Here is a 22,145-nt window from a genome sequence, read left to right on the forward strand (position 1 = left end):
AGATGTTCCAGACGGAATTTTTTTCATGATCTGCTCGAGCAGTTTAATTTAAAATCAGCCATATCATGTTTTCTTAGGTATGACCAGCAATGATTTTCATCGAACAGTAGTTGCAGATATCAAACGGAATGCATATTTACTTCTTCAGTTAGATAAACAAATAGACGTCGTTATGCATCGAACTGCACCTTTATCGTAGTTTATTCAAACAAATATCGAATTTTCTTTTTGTAGATCACGTTGTCTTGAAAGTCACTTTTGGCTCCATGACGTAAAACAAATAACAGTTGTTCATACTTTTACTTTGCTCATTGTGCCGGGTGTTTGACTTTGTATAATGGATTTTTCGTTAAGAACATTTTTACGCAGCCCTAGCAGTCAATTAATACCAACCAATTTCGCAAGAGTCGTGTGGATTAGGAAATTGTGAATATAAATTACGCCGTGAGATCGGTAAAATTGTCCGCTTCGTTCACATCCCGCTCTTGTCTCCTTAAGAGTTTAAAATAATTTACTGCACAGCTAAATCGTAAAACTGAGTATCAACTACTGACTAGCAACTGAAACATATGATAGGGCGACACCAAGGATGCATTCACGACATGCAACTATATCGAACATAAGGTATCATATACCTACAACATATTGCGAAAGATGATTCATATATTTTGATAAACTAGGTAATATCTAAGAAACATATGACATCATCTCTCCCCACTTTACACGAGGATTGATTTTTTTTCTATGTCAGACATTTTGTGTAATAAAGATGTCATGTTTACCATCAACAAATAATCCCTTATTATCAAATGTCCCTGGAGGCGTTCGACTTCTGAATCCATGGACTTGGTCGATTCTTGTCAACTGTTCTATGGCTAATGGAGTCCACACAATTTCCACGATTGAAAATGTTTAAAAGGTTACGGACTATCAGTTAAGTCATCACGGATTTAATTATTCTGGACACCAGCTTTATATATTGTTTAAGCAAGAACATGTTACGAAGCTCGAACTGTGTTTTGTTACCAAGCCCGATCTGTATTTTCTTACGAAGCCCGATTTGCATTTTGTTACCAAGCCCGATCTGAATTTTGTTACCAAGTCCGATCTGTTTTTGTTACCAAACCCTATCTGTATTTTGTTACCAAGTCCGATCTGTATTTTGTTACCAAGCTCTATCTGTATTTTGTTTCCAAGCCCGATCTGTATTTTGTTTCCAAGGCCGATCTGCATTTTGTTACCAAGCTCTATCTGTATTTTGTTACCAAGCCCGATCTGTATTTTGTTTCCAAGCCCGATCTGTATTTTGTTTCCAAGGCCGATCTGTGTTTTGTTACCAAGCCCGATCTGTATTTTGTTTCCAAGCCCGATCTGTATTTTGTTACCAAGCCCGATCTGTATTTCTTACGAAGTCCGATCTGTATTTTGTCACCAAATCCGATCTGTATTTTGTTACCAAACCCGATCTGTCTTTTATTTCAAAGCCCGATCTGTATTTTGTTACCAAGGCCGACCTGTCTTTTGTTTCAAAGCCCTATCTGTAGTTTGTTACCAAGCCCGATCTGTATTTTGTTACCAAGCCCGATCTGTAGTTTGTTACTAAGCCCGATCTGTATTTTGTTACCAAGCCCGATCTGTATTTCTTACGAAGTCCGATCTGTATTTTGTTACCAAGCCCGATCTGTATTTTGTTACCAAGCCCGATCTGTATTTTATTTCAAAGCCCGATCTGTAGTTTGTTACCAAGGCCGATCTGTATTTTGTTACTAAGCCCGATATGTAGTTTGTTACCAAGCCCGATCTGTATTTTGTTACCAAACCCGATCTGTATTTTGTTACCAAGCCCTATCTGTATGTTGTTACCAAGCCCTGTCTGTACCTTTTACCTGGAAGCGACATTGCTACAATAGTAATCTAAAATTAATACATCAACTGTTTAATGAGAGAAAAGACGGGATGAGGACACGTATCATCCATCAGTGAAATGAATCAGATTCTGGGTAAATCTAAAACATATTTCCGTGAAGGTTTAAATGGGGTGATGGAAAGGCGATGTTATCAGCATATATTTCGTGTCAAAAGAATAAAATCAACATATCTGTTGACATTGGAGACACGTCAAACACTATGTTACAGCAAACAACACGCTAATGGGTAGTGGTGTACTGTAAGTTTACATCTATAGAATACATCATGCAAAGAGCGTCTGTTGTCTTATACATAGAGTTCGAGACCTAAAGGAAGTACGTCTTATACAGAGATAGGGTATACTAATTTGATACATAACTAAATTTATATCTCATGTAATGAGAAAAAGAATCTGTTTATCATACAATAATATCTGTATATCCTTTAATTTAATCAAATTGTGACACGATTGAAAATATTTAAAATAAATCATCCCCGAAAAATGTGAAATTGATTGAATTGTGGGGTTAGCGCATCCCTCCATCTGGTTTATCTGGGCTTTGACAGGTCGTTTCAACCAATTTGGAGTTTTCTTAGTCGTCTTTTAGGTTTCAGCGATTTAAGCTCTTAGCATCACTTCCGAGTCACAGAAGAACGGAACAGCTGTATGTATATAATTCTTTGTACCGAAGATAATATTTACTTATATCTGTTAAATACAAGCTTAAAGCATGGCTATTTCAGTGTTTCAAAATAGCAATTAATTAAATTGCGTTATGAATATCTAGCGGAGCTATGACTGGTTGGAGGTTCATATGTGACGTCATCGCTTCAAGGCATCACATGGATAGTAACGTCACTATAAAATAGTATTTCTTTCTTCTACAGATGTAGCTATCAATATGAGGTCATGTAAATGCCCTATATAGATATAGATCTATATAGATATACATTCGTATCTTGTCGATAAATAGGTCAGCCATATCACGTATGTTGTGACACAATAGTCACCCATCTGATTGCCCCAGTACCACCTCACACGATGAAGCTGTATCTATATGTGAATATTTATTTAATCTTGTCCTCTCCAGGATTTTTCACAAGTGTCATCAACATCCTGACAATTCCAGTCACACTACAGATGCCCTAATCATCATGACCGACATATTAGGTGGTGATTTATATTGGGTACCTGTTATGAAACGCCCTCGTTCGTTCTTCAAGGATACTGGTTCATATCTACGCCAGTGTCACACAATGAATTGTGGTCCTTTCCACTGGCACTATATCGTCTACGTATTTTATAAAAATGTATGTACTTATATTGAAGTTTTTACGACCTGTCATCGACAACACGAATACATATGTCTTATCTAAGTATGTGTTTCCTGCCGAGAAACGTTGTCGGAAATGATACTTGTCTGTCAATGTAAACTCTCGATATCAAATATGATTAATTGTCAGCTTTAAATTATTCATATAAAATGGTTTAAGTTAATATTATTGGAATGTGTTTGGGTTCACAGTCCAAATGTATGTTGCGCCGCAATCAATCTGACATGTGTCGTATTTTCAATTTAAGCTTATATTTTTTGTCAGACATGTTTTATAAATTAAATGAAATTTCGGAATTTATCAAAATTTAAGTATGACATTTGAGTGCATATCAAATGGGATTGAACTTTTCTATAAATTACGCGATTAGAATGTTAAACCTATGCTGTCAGGTAAATGGTAAGGTTTATCCGCCGTCTTTTTTTGAGGGAGAGATTTAGAAAAAAAAAATGTCGATAGCAATGAACCTACAGCTACAACCAAGATCATGTACATGAACTGGTCATTCTTGTGGTCAATTACAATGTAACTCTACCCACTTCTGCAAAACGGTCTACTAGACATACTTTATGCAACAAATTACTGTCCTGTCAGATTAGGATTAAATACCCACAATTCAATGCTCTCGTTAACAGTACGGATGTATTATATGAAACATATTGTTAACATGGACCTGATCAGTAAGGCGTTCTTCAGTCATCGTTTTCTAAAATCACGTGCTAGAACTCAATGTCATAAACAGAATTTTGTTTAAGTTGAAAATATGGTCAGGGAAAAAAATTGAAGTATCGCACATATCACGTGACCAAAACTAGCAGAAGTGAAGCGAGCTGTTTTTCATCTGATAGGCATTACCATCAATCAGTGCAATATTTGCTAAAATGATTAATTAATTCAGATGGCTTTCAGTTAGATAATGACTGTTTTTTCAACCAAGCTATCGTGAAACTCTGCTTTATCACGTGATGTCCATTGTAAATTGATCTGACTTTCAGCCAGAACTGCTCTGAAAGACAAACGACATCAATGTGAGGATGTGTGTATGTCGAAACGTACGCATATATACAAAGTAACTGATACAGCCAGAACATGCCTAAAAGACAACGGTTTAAACGTTCTGTAGATATACCACAGTTAAGGTTATGTAATTCTGTGAGGCTGCACAGATAGCGACAGTTGAATTATGTAATTAATATGTCACAACCGTAACATATTGATTCAGGACTGGCCATGTGAACGTTAAATATCAAATAATCAAACATGGCTGCTATAAAGTACACGGACAGTTAGTGAATTATTCAATGATTTATATCATATACAGTATATAGTATAGTTTAAAATGAGAGTTCGAGGTAAATTACAGTTATACTGAAATAGATATTGATAGAAAGTTGTTTCAAGTGTGTAGGTACCTGTTATAGATAATATTTATGTACCGGTGGTATTATAGACTGGTGATACATACAGGTGGTATTATAGACTGGTGATACATACATACAGGTGGTATTAAAGACTGGTGATACATACAGGTGGTATTATAGACTGGTGATACATACATACAGGTGGTATTATAGACTGGTGATACATACATACAGGTGGTATTATACACTGGTGATACATACAGGTGGTATTATAGACTGGTGTTACATACAGGTGGTATTATAGACTCGTGATACATACATACAGGTGGTATTATAGACTGGTGTTACATACATACAGGTGGTATTATAGACTGGTGTTACATACATACAGGTGGTATTATAGACTCGTGATACATACATAGATACAGGTGGTATTATAGACTCGTGATACATACATACAGGTGGTATTATAGACTCGTGATACATACAGGTGGTATTATAGACTGGTGATACATACAGGTGGTATTATAGACTGGTGTTACATACAGGTGGTATTATAGACTGGTGATACATACAGGTGGTATTATAGACAGGTGATACATACAGGTGGTATTATAGACTGGTGATACATACATACAGGTGGTATTATAGACTGGTGATACATACATACAGGTGGTATTATAGACTGGTGATACATACATACAGGTGGTATTATAGACTGGTGATACATACATACAGGTGGTATTATAGACTCGTGATACATACATACAGGTGGTATTATAGACTGGTGATACATACATACAGGTGGTATTATAGACTGGTGATACATACATACAGGTGGTATTATACTGGTGTTACATACATACGTGATACATACATACAGGTGATACATACATACAGGTGGTATTATACTCGTGATACATACATACAGGTGAGGTGGTATTATAGACTGGTGATACATACATACAGGTGGTATTATAGACTCGTGATACATACAGGTGGTATTATAGACTGGTGTTACATACATACAGGTGGTATTATAGACTGGTGTTACATACATACAGGTGGTATTATAGACTCGTGATACATACATAGATACAGGTGGTATTATAGACTCGTGATACATACATACAGGTGGTATTATAGACTCGTGATACATACATACAGGTGGTATTATAGACTGGTGTTACATGCAGGTGGTATTATAGACTGGTGATACATACAGGTGGTATTATAGACTGGTGATACATACAGGTGGTATTATAGACTCGTGATACATACATACAGGTGGTATTATACTGGTGATACATACATACAGGTGGTATACATACAGGTGGTATTATAGACTGGTGATACATACATACAGGTGGTATTATAGAGTGATACATACATACAGGTGGTATTATAGACTGGTGATACATACAGGTGGTATTATAGACTGGTGATACATACATACAGGTGGTATTATAGACTGGTGATACATACATACAGGTGGTATTATATACTGGTGATACATACATACAGGTGGTATTATAGACTCGTGATACATACATACAGGTGGTATTATAGACTGGTGTTACATACATACAGGTGGTATTATAGACTGGTGATACATACATACAGGTGGTATTATACACTGGTGATACATACAGGTGGTATTATAGACTCGTGATACATACATACAGGTGGTATTATAGACTGGTGATACATACATACAGGTGGTATTATAGACTCGTGATACATACAGGTGGTATTATAGACTGGTGTTACATACATACAGGTGGTATTATAGACTGGTGATACATACATACAGGTGGTATTATAGACTGGTGATACATACATACAGGTGGTATTATAGACTGGTGATACATACATACAGGTGGTATTATAGACTGGTGATACATACATACAGGTGGTATTATAGACTGGTGATACATACATACAGGTGGTATTATAGACTGGTGATACATACATACAGGTGGTATTATAGACTACAGGTGATACATACATACAGGTGGTATTATAGACTGGTGATACATACAGGTGGTATTATAGACAGGTGATACATACAGGTGGTATTATAGACTGGTGATACATACATACAGGTGGTATTATAGACTGGTGTTACATACATACAGGTGGTATTATAGACTCGTGATACATACATACAGGTGGTATTATAGACTGGTGTTACATACATACAGGTGGTATTATAGACTCGTGATACATACAGGTGGTATTATAGATGGTGATACATACAGGTGGTATTATAGGTGATACATACATACAGGTGGTATTATAGACTGTGATACATACAGGTGTGATACATACAGGTGGTATTATAGACTGGTGATACATACATACAGGTGGTATTATAGACTGGTGATACATACATACAGGTGGTATTATAGACTCGTGATACATACATACATACAGGTGGTATTATAGACTGGTGATACATACATACAGGTGGTATTATAGACTGGTGATACATACATACAGGTGGTATTATAGACTCGTGATACATACATACAGGTGGTATTATAGACTCGTGATACATACAGGTGGTATTATACACTGGTGATACATACAGGTGGTATTATAGACTCGTGATACATACATACAGGTGGTATTATAGACTCGTGATACATACAGGTGGTATTATAGACTCGTGATACATACATACAGGTGGTATTATAGACTGGTGACTGGTGATACATACATACATACAGGTGGTATTATACATACAGGTGATACATACATACAGGTGGTATTATACTGGTGTATTATACACTGGTGATACATACAGGTGGTATTATAGACTCGTGATACATACATACAGGTGGTATTATAGACTCGTGATACATACAGGTGGTATTATAGACTCGTGATACATACAGGTGGTATTATAGACTCGTGATACATACAGGTGGTATTATAGACTCGTGATACATACATACAGGTGGTATTATAGACTCGTGATACATACATACAGGTGGTATTATAGACTGGTGTTACATACATACAGGTGGTATTATAGACTGGTGATACATACATACAGGTGGTATTATACTGGTGATACATACAGGTGGTACATACATACAGGTGGTGGTATACATACAGGTGGTATTATAGACTGGTGATACATACATACAGGTGGTATTATAGACTGGTGATACATACATACAGGTGGTATTATACTGGTGATACATACATACAGGTGGTATTACTGGTGATACATACACATACATACAGGTGGTATTATAGACTCGTGATACATACATACAGGTGGTATTATAGACTGGTGTTACATACATACAGGTGGTATTATAGACTCGTGATACATACATACAGGTGGTATTATAGACTCGTGATACATACATACAGGTGGTATTATAGACTGGTGTTACATACATACAGGTGGTATTATAGACTCGTGATACATACATACAGGTGGTATTATAGACTGGTGATACATACATACAGGTGGTATTATAGACTGGTGATACATACATACAGGTGGTATTATAGACTGGTGATACATACATACATACAGGTGGTATTATAGACTGGTGATACATACATACAGGTGGTATTATAGACTGGTGATACATACATACAGGTGGTATTATAGACTGGTGATACATACATACAGGTGGTATTATAGACTGGTGATACATACATACAGGTGGTATTATAGACTGGTGTTACATACAGGTGGTATTATAGACTGGTGATACATACAGGTGGTATTATAGACTGGTGTTACATACATACAGGTGGTATTATAGACTCGTGATACATACATACAGGTGGTATTATAGACTGGTGTTACATACATACAGGTGGTATTATAGACTGGTGATACATACATACAGGTGGTATTATACACTGGTGATACATACAGGTGGTATTATAGACTGGTGTTACATACAGGTGGTATTATAGACTGGTGATACATACAGGTGGTATTATAGATTGGTGTTACATACAGGTGGTATTATAGACTGGTGATACATACAGGTGGTATTATAGACAGGTGATACATACAGGTGGTATTATAGACTGGTGATACATACATACATACAGGTGGTATTATAGACTCGTGATACATACATAGATACAGGTGGTATTATAGACTGGTGATACATACAGGTGGTATTATAGACTGGTGATACATACATACAGGTGGTATTATAGACTGGTGATACATACAGGTGGTATTATAGACTGGTGATACATACATACAGGTGGTATTATAGACTGGTGTTACATACAGGTGGTATTATAGACAGGTGATACATACAGGTGGTATTATAGACTGGTAATACATACATACAGGTGGTATTATAGACTGGTGATACATACATACAGGTGGTATTATAGACTGGTGCCTTTATATATATACATACAGGTGGTTCTCTCTATATATTCATATATATATGTGTGTGTTTGTATGTATATATATGTTCCATATATACTTTCTGACTGAGTGTCTCCTAAAACGGATTAAACGCAGTGAACTTGGTCATATTACACATTAGCCATTAGTAAGATGTATAGTTATGTGTATATTACCCATACACTTAAGTGAGGCGGAATGCTTCACAATGGACAAAGTGAACGTGTTTTACTGGACTATGTACCAAAGTTTTACTATCACGGGAACACTTCACCCCGGTGACATTTAATAAGCACGGGAGCATAAAATATACGTTACAGACAAATATTTAACGTGTTGAGCAATCAGAAATCGAGCCAGAATTCTGCCAATATGAAAGCTATAGACAAAAGACTTAGTATGGCGAAAGAGTGTACTAAGTGCACACTAAAACGTAGTAAAGTGAAACATTTTATACACTAAGACTAAGTATGGTGAAACATTGTATACACTATATACAATAAGTATGGTGAAACATTGTATACACTATATACACTAAGTATGGTGAAACATTGTATACACTATATACACTAAGTATGGTGAAACATTGTATACACTATATACACTAAGACTAAGTATGGTGAAACATTGTATACACTATATACACTAAGACTAAGTATGGTGAAACATTGTATACATTATATACACTAAGTATGGTGAAACATTGTATACATTATATACACTAAGTATGGTGAAACATTGTATACACTATATACACTAAGTATGGTGAAACATTGTACACACTATCTACACTAAGTATGGTGAAACATTGTATACACTATATACACTAAGTATGGTGAAACATTGTATACACTATCTACACTAAGACTAAGTATGGTGAAACATTGTATACACTATATACACTAAGACTAAGTATGGTGAAACATTGTATACACTATATACACTAAGACTAAGTATGGTGAAACATTGTATACACTATATACACTAAGACTAAGTATGGTGAAACATTGTTTACATTATATACACTAAGTATGGTGAAACATTGTATACACTATCTACACTAAGACTAAGTATGGTGAAACATTGTATACACTATATACACTAAGACTAAGTATGGTGAAACATTGTATACACTATATACACTAAGTATGGTGAAACATTGTATACATTATATACACTAAGTATGGTGAAACATTGTATACACTATATACACTAAGACTAAGTATGGTGAAACATTGTATACACTATAACATGGTGAAACATTGTATACATTATATACACTAAGTATGGTGAAACATTGTATACACTATCTACACTAAGACTAAGTATGGTGAAACATTGTATACACTATATACACTAAGACTAAGTATGGTGAAACATTGTATACACTATATACACTAAGTATGGTGAAACATTGTATACACTATCTACACTAAGTATGGTGAAACATTGTATACACTATATACACTAAGTATGGTGAAACATTGTATACACTATATACAATAAGTATGGTGAAACATTGTATACACATTATACACTAAGTATGGTGAAACATTGTATACACTATCTACACTAAGTATGGTGAAACATTGTATACACTATATACACTAAGTATGGTGAAACATTGTATACTAAGTATGGTGAAACATTGTATACACTATATACACTAAGTATGGTGAAACATTGTATACACTATCTACACTAAGTATGGTGAAACATTGTATACACTATATACACTAAGTATGGTGAAACATTGTATACACTATATACACTAAGACTAAGTATGGTGAAACATTGTATACACTATATACACTATGGTGAAACATTGTATACACTATATACACTATGGTGAAACATTGTATACACTATATACACTAAGTATGGTGAAACATTGTATACACTATATACAATAAGTATGGTGAAACATTGTATACACTATATACACTAAGTATGGTGAAACATTGTATACACTATATACACTAAGTATGGTGAAACATTGTATACACTATATACACTAAGACTAAGTATGGTGAAATATTGTATACACTATATACACTAAGTATGGTGAAACATTGTATACACTATATACACTAAGTATGGTGAAACATTGTATACACTATATACAGTAAGACTAAGTATGGTGAACAAAACATCAAACTCGTCCTCGAAAATCATTTTGCCTAGAAAGTTCCAATGTATAATGAGTCGGTATTGGTATCATTCACCAATACAATATACCAGGATAGTCAACTACAACGGGCTATATCTACAGAAGGAAACTCTTATCGTTCATAACAAGCAATAGAACAAAAGTTGTTATATCTATGGCGTGTCAGTTCTGATGACTTACTAAACAGTAAAATGAGGCCTTCACCACAAGGGTGCCTTTAAAGCATGGTATAGATAAGCTTGAAATAGCAATCTTCCAGTTGAACCTATCGTGTTATTGTAGTCTTTTTTCACGTAACATTGCATGTTGGATCTATCCAATCAAGGACATTTAACCCGTTTTAAAACTCAAGGGAGGTTAAGTGTTTAATCTGTAATCTCGTGTTCATCACAAATGTTTCGCTGACTCAATCTCTTATGTTTTCCGTTGTGAATTAAATAATTGCAACTTTCTTTACAACCAAAATGTAACCAACTTTTTAAATTTATTTTGAATAAATCTTTCTTGATACTTCATTACATTAAATAACATATTTCGCTCTAACGCATTGTATATGCTCCTCATTTTAGCACAGATTCTTTGCCATATGTGTATGGGGTAACCTTTTTAAATGCTATAATGATTTTTATTCCTACCTGGCCTATTATTCTACTAGTTTTATAATTATATATATATATATTTGCTGACTTATCTAAAAATTATATATGTCAGTTTTATCTTGTAATCTTATATCTAACATTTCCCGGTCAAATGAGGTAGTATTAAATCTAATTGCAAAATCCATTACTGAAATATGATTATATTTGTGGTGTAACATTAGAAAAAAGGGTGGGTATGGCATTATATTTGATAAAATGGTGAAGTCTAAATTATAAATGTGATAGAATTATGTTGTATAGGTGCCAGTCGACATCTAGAGTCAAATTACGGGTGTAATACAGGAAACAATATTTTAATGAGAGCACTGGAGGCTTCAACATGACATTGGATCGACGTTCTGCTAATCGAATCCTGACAACCATCGTGTTCTAATATCGGTGTCCAAATTCGTTATGCATTTTTCTCCAGAGACCTAAACACATTAACTGGTATAGAGTTCGGAATACGAGAACGACATGCCTATTCGTTTCTCGTGGTTCGTATTATGATTTATTATCAAGGCCATGATACTCCCTCTGTGCTACCAAATAATTTCCTTTCATATTGTAATTAATTTAAATTACGAGCTCCCATCATAAATATTAACTTTTCGCTCCAGATTTCCTCAACGTAAGTTGTAACAAAAATTAAAATGTATAATAACAGTTTGAGTGGTAATGACTTATAATCTCTAATACGTAAATTAAGGAACAGACTATTTGTAAAATGGTTTTTAAACGGATGCTATTGTGTAACTTCTACATATAGGTGTGCATGTATTTTTTACGTTTAAACTGCAATGGGCAATGTTACATTGAAAAATGAGGTTAAAAACAAAATGAAGTGTAAAAGTAGTTAAAGGGAATAGAATAAATACTTGCCGTGTAAACTGTCAGGGTATTGGTTATTTAATATTAATGATCAACTACCGGCTTGATAATTATCTTCACTGCGCATGCCTACAAAGACAGTATGCCAGTTTCTGTACGGAAATCAGGTTATCTCTGAAGATTAGGTTTACCACGATAAGAATATTTTTTATAGATTTATGAATATTGTCCTTACATTGAAATGTACAACATGAAGGTAACGTTTTCTGTTGCAATTTTATCTACAAATATTGGAGGTATGAAGGTATATTAACGTTTTTTAAAACAGGAATGAGTAAAGGGGGTCCAAACCCGAAGAGATATTCTTTAATCTTCGAACAGAAGGTATGCCAAACATTAAGCAAGAAAATAATCTTACTTCGACAAATACCGATCCTGCATTTTAACAATAAGTTAGGTTTTCTCTATGTTTCTTCAACACCCCTTGTAAGTCAAATACATGGCGAACTCCTTGCGCCACAAACCGTTATTCTAGGCACAGGTAATGTATGACGACTTTGATGAAATGTGATTAGTTACGCTGCACAGGAGTACCATGAATAATGACGTTTTTTTATTCGATGCGCTTGTTGTTTATCTTTCCTGATGGGGAGATCTTTAATTATTACAAATGAAATACACATGTGAAGATTAAAAAATGTCATTGCACAGCAATAAAAAAAATTGCGATTGGTTGCACCTACCAAGTGTCCAAAAATGTTATTTTGTTTAACTATAACAAATACGATTTATATTTATTTAATGTATTAAGTTTTTGTTTTAAAAACGGCAAAAACATTAATGGATCAGGTTACACCTTTATTATACAAGGTTTCAGAACACACGGCCAGGTACAATAATTTATAACACGGGAAACATATCGTCCTGTCCCATAGATTTTCTGATTTCAACGAATATCAAGTTTACAACTTCACATAGACCCACACAACGTATAATGAGATGTTATTTTCTGGTTCACATTAGCAAATCTTTAAACAGATGTATAATTAAATCGCAAAGCTTAGTGAAGAGGTACGTTTGATGTTACCTGATAACGTACATAGATAGGAATTTTACTAAAGGAATGATATGCAGTTTTTACTGTTATCAAAAGATACCAGTATACATCCCTCTTGGTTTTAGCTAAGTTCAGACTTACACGTTGCCAGTGGTAAGGGATGCTGGAAATCCAGGAGGGATTAATTTACAATATCCTAGTGATATGCGTGCTTATTTGTGTCTTTATCTGACATATTAAAATCCTACCAATGTAGTAAAAACTGTACTGATTGCGTTGGTTTTTTGTAGAGGTTTAAACAACAACTGCCGTTTTCAAAGATTCTAGATTTTATTCCGACACGACCAAGCAAACGTCCTTAGTAAACAGATGGAACGACGTATACAAACACTTTATATATTTTCAAATTATAAGGCCAACAATAAATTTCTATGGTCACTTACTTTTCTCCATGTTTGTCTATATGCCAACTAATGTGGTCGTAATGTCAAACGTGCAGTTTTTTAATCTTCATTATTTTACCAGATTCGTTATAAATTAGCATTTTCCAAGCACTGTTACTGTTTCTGTAGAGTAAGCTAGGGGTTGAAGTAAACAAAGTTAACATAAATGATGAAACTAGAACTACATTGTAAACTACACTGTAGTTATTAATTAATGATATATGAAAGGGATAAAACTTTTAAATGGTCAAGGGTATAAATACCACATGGTCCTGATAAACATTCACTGTCGCATCAAAAAATCTTATGAAGTTTAGGTAAAATTACAATATTTACAGGGACTCTATCACTCCTTGTGCTTTCAGTAACTCTGACTGTGTTTTCAGTGACTCTGTCACTCCACTCCTTGTGCTTTCAGTAACTCTGACTGTGTTTTCAGTGACTCTGTCACTCCACTCCTTGTGCTTTCAGTAACTCTGACTGTGTTTTCAGTGACTCTGTCACTCCACTCCTTGTGCTTTCAGTAACTCTGACTGTGTTTTCAGTGACTCTATCACTCCTTGTGCTTTCAGTAACTCTGACTCTGTGTACTTTCAGTGACTCTATCACTCCTTGTGCTTTCAGTAACCCTGACTCTCTGTATTTTCAGTTGCTCTTTCACTCCTTGTGCTTTCAGTAACTCAGACACTTTGTTTTTCTGTGACTTTATCACTCCTTGTGATTTCAGTAACTCAGACACTTTGTATTTCTGTGACTTTATCACTCCTTGTGCTTTCAGTATCTCTGACTCTCTGTATTTTCAGTGACTTTATCACTCCTTGTGCTTTCAGTAACCCTGACTTTTTATATTTTCAGTGACTCTATCACTCCTTGTGCTTTCAGTAACTCTGACTGTGTTTTCAGTGACTCTATCACTCCTTGTGCTTTCAGTAACTCTGACTGTGTTTTCAGTGACTCTGTCACTCCACTCCTTGTGCTTTCAGTAACTCTGACTCAGTGACTCTATCACTCCTTGTGCTTTCAGTAACCCTGACTCTCTGTATTTTCAGTTGCTCTTTCACTCCTTGTGCTTTCAGTAACTCAGACACTTTGTATTTTCAGTGACTCTATCACTCCTTGTGCTTTCAGTAACTCAGACACTTTGTATTTTCAGTGAATTTATCACACCTTGTGCTTTCAGTAACTCTGACTGTGTTTTCAGTGACTCTGTCACTCCACTCCTTGTGCTTTCAGTAACTCTGACTGTGTTTTCAGTGACGCCGCTCTGACACTTAATGATTTTAGCAACTCTGACTCTTCGTATTTTCAGTGACTCTATCACACGTTATGCTTTCAGTAACTCAGACACTTTGTGTTTTCAGTGACTCTATCACTCCTTGTGCTTTCAGTAACTCTGACTGTGTTTTCAGTGACTCTATCACTCCTTGTGCTTTCAGTAACTCTGACTGTGTTTTCAGTGACTCTATCACTCCTTGTGCTTTCAGTAACTCAGACACTTTGTATTTCTGTGACTTTATCACTCCTTGTGCTTTCAGTATCTCTGACTCTCTGTATTTTCAGTGACTCTATCACTCCTTGTGCTTTCAGTAACTCAGACACTTTGTATTTTCAGTGAATTTATCACACCTTGTGCTTTCAGTAACTCTGACTCTCTGTACTTTCAGTGACTCTATCACTCCTTGTGCTTTCAGTAACTCAGACACTTTGTATTTCTGTGACTTTATCACTCCTTGTGCTTTCAGTAACTCTGACACTGTGTTTTCAGTTACTCGGACTCTTCTTGTTTTAGTAGCTTCGTTTTTTTGTTTTTGTTTTTATTTGCAGTAATTCTTTGACCAATTGGTGTTTTCACTGACTCGTTAGAGTCGTTACATGCTGTTTAAAATTGATGCACAGCTCATGCTACACTGTTGATCTATGACGATACTTATTATTATTTGATCATCGTTTATATATATACTATCACCGGTATCGCTTACAACATTTATCTCAATTTTGTTACAAAACCTGGACCTACTTCAGACAAAGAACACTGTTTGGCGACTGGAAGCGACAGTAAATACTGGAATGAAGTAATTCGTCTTCAAACACTACGATCTTGAGTAAATACTGCATATCTCTTCGAGCAAATATTCTAGTAGTTATGTGTGATGAAGTATGCTGTAACTGCCATGGACGTCAGGTCTTTTATTCGTAATGACATCAAGACGACAGACAGCACGAAAGATAATTCCCTATTTGCATTCAGGAGGGCATCTAAGAGACCATTACTGTACTGTAATATCTTAAACTATGTAGGAGATATACTGGAGAGGAGTTTATCCCAGGTTTTTTAGGATAATCGTTTTCATGCGAGGAGAGCGTTGAAGAATTTGTTTTATTTCATATTCCTCTGAAAATTCACACCAGGAGCACGCTTGGACTACACACCCAGCCAAAAAGATGGTAAGTTTTGTTCTATTGAAATCTAGAATAGTTTACACAGGGACTGTGAGTGTTATCATTTATCCTATGATTAAATGCCAGTGTCATGTTTACCGTTGGCTTTATACATGTAAACATTGACAGACGCTAATTGCCAACACGACAGTCGTACCGTTGACATGAGCCACCGTCTTGTAGATTAGAATTCCCTTTAATACTATCTGTATCCGAACAGCAGGAACTAAACCCTTTATAAAGACATATTGATATCAGTAGTATGATCGAAGCGAGTATCTTCATATTTTTTAAACTGTCATCTTTATTAACAAACAGGTGTTGATGAAAGAGACAAAATGAGACACAAAGAGTGTTATACATCCAATCTTCATTGTTCTTTTGCAAGATAATTGTATAACGAACTGTTCGAAGCTAACATAACACAGAGATGACTGTGGCAAACTTTGTTCTAGATAACGACTTGAACATTCTATATTTATAGAAAACTAAACATTGACTTTCACTGATGGTCATGTGAGCAAACTATTTATATGGATTGTCGAAGACAAAAACTTTTACGTACGTAATTAAACACCACCTATTTATTTTATTCATTGCAGGCAAAGCATTTTGATGTTATTGTCAGCTATGTCTCTACAAACAGTATTGCATTCAGACATTTTCCCTGTATTGTTATGGTCGGATAACTTACATAAGCTGTGATAAGACCATTTGCGTGATTTATTGCGAAAAATCACTTATGAGGAAGGTATTTTGTGTCTGTTTAACATTATGTGTTCTGAGTAAGCCGTCGTAAGTATTCAGGATGCTGGTTTAGAAATCATTTACATATTTTTTGTGGGGTGTGGGGTGTGGGTTGGGGGTTCTAATCATTTACGTGTGTTACTGTGGGCAAAGTATATATATATGTTATTGTGGGCAAAACATATGTATGTGTTTTTGTGGGCAAAGTATATATATGTGTTAATGTAGGCAAAGTATGTATATGTGTTGTTGTGGGCACACATTTAGCCTACGTCACTGAATGTAACCCCTGGACACCCTTTTCAAATCTCTTACATACATATTTGTATTTTTGCATACCGTCAGCTGCATCTTGTACCTGTTGAGAGCAGGCTTTCTCGTGCAGATTGTCGTGGACAGCTGGCCTTTTATGACTTGTAGTTGTAGACATAGCCATTATGACACGTAGTTTTCATGGAATGGGCAATTCAATGTGTATTAAGTGTTTGTAGCTTGTCTTTTGTAACTAAATGTTGTATTTGTGAAAAGCAATCGTGCACATCTGGCCCAATATTATTTCTTAGAAAGCAAGATTTTTTCACAATGGTGTATTATTTCTTATAACGTATAAGCGTTTTTTCATAGTGAATAAGTGAAAAGGCCACGGGAAATCGTTAAAACAGTTCAGTTTTGAGGTGAAGTATGGTCCTTATAAAGCACCATGACATTATATGCTCCAGCCTTCCAAGTCTTTTAACATTTTAAATATTAAAATCCTTGCGGAAGCTGTTAACAACCAACTCGATGTATATATTGTCAGTTTTATTTGTTCTGTGTGTTCTGTACAGTTTTTACATATTTATTTTATAATTTTATGATACTGTTCTCACATGCAGCTTTGTAAGCGGGAACCACCTTCATTATGTAACATGAAACATTCTATACATGTATTCATTTATTTTTCGGTTTACAGTTTTAGCCAGAGATTTTCGATTCACGTTTTCGATCATTCTCAACAATGACCTTCTGTAGCGATGATGAGTGCCGTCATAATATGTAAATGACATGATCGTTATGTGTACACATTACCATTCCATTTCCTGCACATTTTATGGTAACAATATCATGTTACCATAGAGACATATTATGTTGTAGTGATTCCTTGGTACTGAAGTAGACGTTAGGTTGTTGAAAGTCTTTTCCTTAAACGCACTGGATTTTACGGAATCTATATACATGAAATCAGAATTATTTACCCCTCTACAACTGGATGTTTAGAAGATAGGCACGTTTTGAGAAAGATTCACTTGTCCGGAGCATTGGTAGCGAGAAATATTCTTGATTCGAGTTACTTTTTTAATGACCACGTTTTGTTTTATCGATGCTTTGTTTGATTAAGTTCTGATTCTGTCTGTGAAGGAATTGTCCACGTTTTTTCAAACTTTATCTTTGGCGGTCATTATTCACATGTTGACAACGTTAACTCACAAAACACTATTCTCACAATCACTGACCAGGATGATGACGTCACTGAACGTGACAGGTTCCCATATTATATTGCAAAGATTCAAATTTACAGGTACTTTACGTCATTATATTACGAAACATTTGAACGACGTATAACGTTGACTCTGGAACAGTTGACATATGTGTAGGGCCAAATATTTGTACGTCGGTGATAAATCTCACAGAAATTCTGTACACAGTTTATCTACATATATTCTACATTGTGATACGTTTCAAAATGTGACGTAGATATACGAAGGAAAGATAATGAAAGTGCTTATCGTATTGAATTAGGAAATCAAAGTTCAAACACAAGATTGTTATTCAAATACACCTGTTTCTTAATGTGAAATCGGTGGGATAAGACATTACGAACTATGAGAGATACAGTAAACAAACCCTATATGGGTATACCCAATATTTACACATTATCGAGAAAGGTGCAGCTAAAATCTCCATAACACGTAGAGAGAGAGAGAGAGAGAGAGAGAGAGAGAGAGAGAGAGACAGACAGACAGAGAGGACTTAATGTTGATTTCCAATTTATTAGGAACAAGATAATCTAGGGCTGACTCTATTTTTGTTTAGCAGTCTTGAGGCCAAGGCCAATGTTGTGGTCATAATTGTGTATAAATAGATTATGTCTGTGATATATTTGTCGACAACATTTTACTTTAGTATGAAATATCAATATTCTTTGCATCAATAACATCGTACTGGGGAAAGAAGAGAATATCATCGTTAACCACCATACTAAACCTTTATTGTCTAGTGCTCGTAGTTATATCAAAGAACATTACACGTCTATCTACTGTTGTAATGTTTGTTTCTTTGATGATATTTCAAAAGGCAGCTAACCTTTTCATGTTTAGTTCACAATGTTTTTACAAAGACATGCTCCTGTGTTGTACCATGTCGCAAACAAACTTTTTTTCATTTAAATGTCGTAGTTTGAAAGCGCACATAGGTTCCTGATTTGAACACTGTCCATTGTTTACCATTGGCAAGGTGTTTTAGATGAGATGTTATCGCGAACTATTTGATTTACAAACCGGTATAAAATTTTTCGTCAATACCAGGAACACTGACGTGGGGTGAACCACACAGACCGCTATTGATCAATATAATATATATTATCATGTATATATATCGACCTTGAATTAAATTGTAATCAGATACTCTCTGATGAATTTTACGCACTGACTGCTGCACGTGTCAAAATAGCCAACAATTATTATTATTTAAATGACGTCATAATGTCGTCAAAGTACATTTCAATGTTGTTCTGTCTTTTCAGCATCATTGGGTGAATTTCAAGAGCACGTAATTGCTTTTCTGTGTAAGGAAATTGCATCACCGAACTATGTGAAGAACTTGGTCATGATTATAAGTGCTTGAAACGGTCAATCAACTATGTGAACATCAAGTTAGTTTCACACGTTACTTTTATCATTTCCTTAGTCGTGTAAAGATTGTTGTTTCAGCCTTTCAGAAGTACTAACCACCAAGTCAGGCTTCCAATCAAGGGTTTCCATAAAAGTGAAATTGTAAAGGCTTTGGGAAAGAAAGCTTATCGTCGTCATCATCGATACCTGATGGAGGAAATTCAATTTCCATGTATAGTGGGTTCGATCTCTGTTTATGATTGGTGTCTCGTAAGAACCTGGTTCCGTTTTCAGGCCTATACCTAATTTGACCAAGATATACAAGACATCACACGTATAAGATGCTTACTCTTCTTCGTCTTTTTAAAAGTCTCAGTGTAAGTTATACTTGTGTCTATACCCACCATAGTTGTATCGAAAATCGGGTTTTTTGTACACCAGTCTTTAGAAACAATTGAGAAACTTCCCGCCTCAAACTGAAATACAACTGAAAAATAAAACAAGCAATTATTTTATTGTTTAACGCACATAACAAGCAGGACTCCAAACACAAAATGAAACAGCTTTTACCTCTCACAATAGATCCTGGTTTTTTAATATTTAGACTGCAGGAGTGAGATAAAGTAATCTTTTCTGTACTTCCTACTTTAAAGGATGAAATATTTTAGCCATCCTGTACTCACTGCAGTACCGGGCACAGATTACTCCCTTTTATAAAACAGGACACTTTCCTGTGGGAAAGTTGCTTTGCCAGAGGATTTTATGTCATCCGTCCCGTATCACGCTAAAATTTCACTGCCCTTTTCTGCACGGTGAAATATCAAACTGTTAAATGCAGTATGGTGTTAAACAATGATGTCGATTGTGTATTTACTGTATTGCAGTATTGATATGTTCCTCCTGTATTGCACAAGAGGAGAACATTTCCTGTTGAACAGAGTAGGAACGCAAAACATTTACACTGTATAAACAAAGTCTTCAGTAATAGTCACGTGTGTACCAAAGTTGTTTGTTGTCTTTTTTCTATAGTTACGTACGTGTGAGCTCCTCCTATTGAAGTTTCATGTATAACTAGTGATAAAACCTATTACTGGACATCAACCAATGACGAACAAACCCTTTCCGAACAGCTGTTCCTTCTCTCAGCTTTTATTAACAACATAATAGGACATGAAACACGCGGAGCTGAAAATTACAGAAACAACTTACTTCAAACGTAGCTGTAAACCTTGTTATAATTCGTTGATTTACAATTATGTGTAGTTGAATAGCAGACGTTAACATATGAATCCTGTGATATACCAGCGTGTGGTTATATCTTTGTAGTATTTCTATAATGCTACTACCAATGATGGGTCTAATTTTCAGTGTTTTGTGTGCGGTGCTGTAGCCTTCCATAACTCGTCTCATTTCGTATGTTTCAATTGTAACATCTACCCACATATCGTCCATATGTCCTACCGTTTTCTTGTCCCTACACCCTAGTCCCTATACCCTAGTCCCTATACCCTTGTCCCTATACCCTAGTCCCTATACCCTTGTCCCTATACCCTAGTCCCTATACCCTTGTCCCTGCAGAAGACTCGCTATACATGTGATTTGATACTACGAGTGGTTTCGAACAGGTTATGCTGAATTGGCACTGTTACAATAAAGTAGAAAAACAATATTTAATATAGTCATATCTTTGCACTATATTTTAAAACTATAAATTGATGTTGTCATATATAAGCTCTATATATTAAAACTATATATTAATATAGTCATATATAACCACTATATATAAAAACAATATATTGATGTAGTCATATCGAAGTAATATATTTTATAACAATACACTAATGAGGTCATATATTATCACAATATTTTGAAAGCGAAAAGTGTTATTATAACAATGTTTTGACAATGGTAAGTAAATTATCAGGTTTCTCGATTTGGAATATA

The 22,145-nt window shown here is 35.1% G+C and overlaps 1 protein-coding gene across 1 annotated transcript in view; it reads left to right on the plus strand.

Moving 5' to 3' along the window:
* The window catches only part of LOC132561276 (carboxylesterase 1C-like), a 34,334-nt gene that overhangs the window by 1,942 nt on the left and 10,247 nt on the right, over positions 1 to 22,145 (plus strand). The window lies entirely within an intron of this gene.

This window comes from Ylistrum balloti, unplaced genomic scaffold (genome assembly GCF_031769215.1).
Source record: "Ylistrum balloti isolate Yb309-2 unplaced genomic scaffold, AGI_CSIRO_Ybal_v1 Utg369668, whole genome shotgun sequence".
Lineage (NCBI taxonomy): Eukaryota > Metazoa > Mollusca > Bivalvia > Pectinida > Pectinidae > Ylistrum > Ylistrum balloti.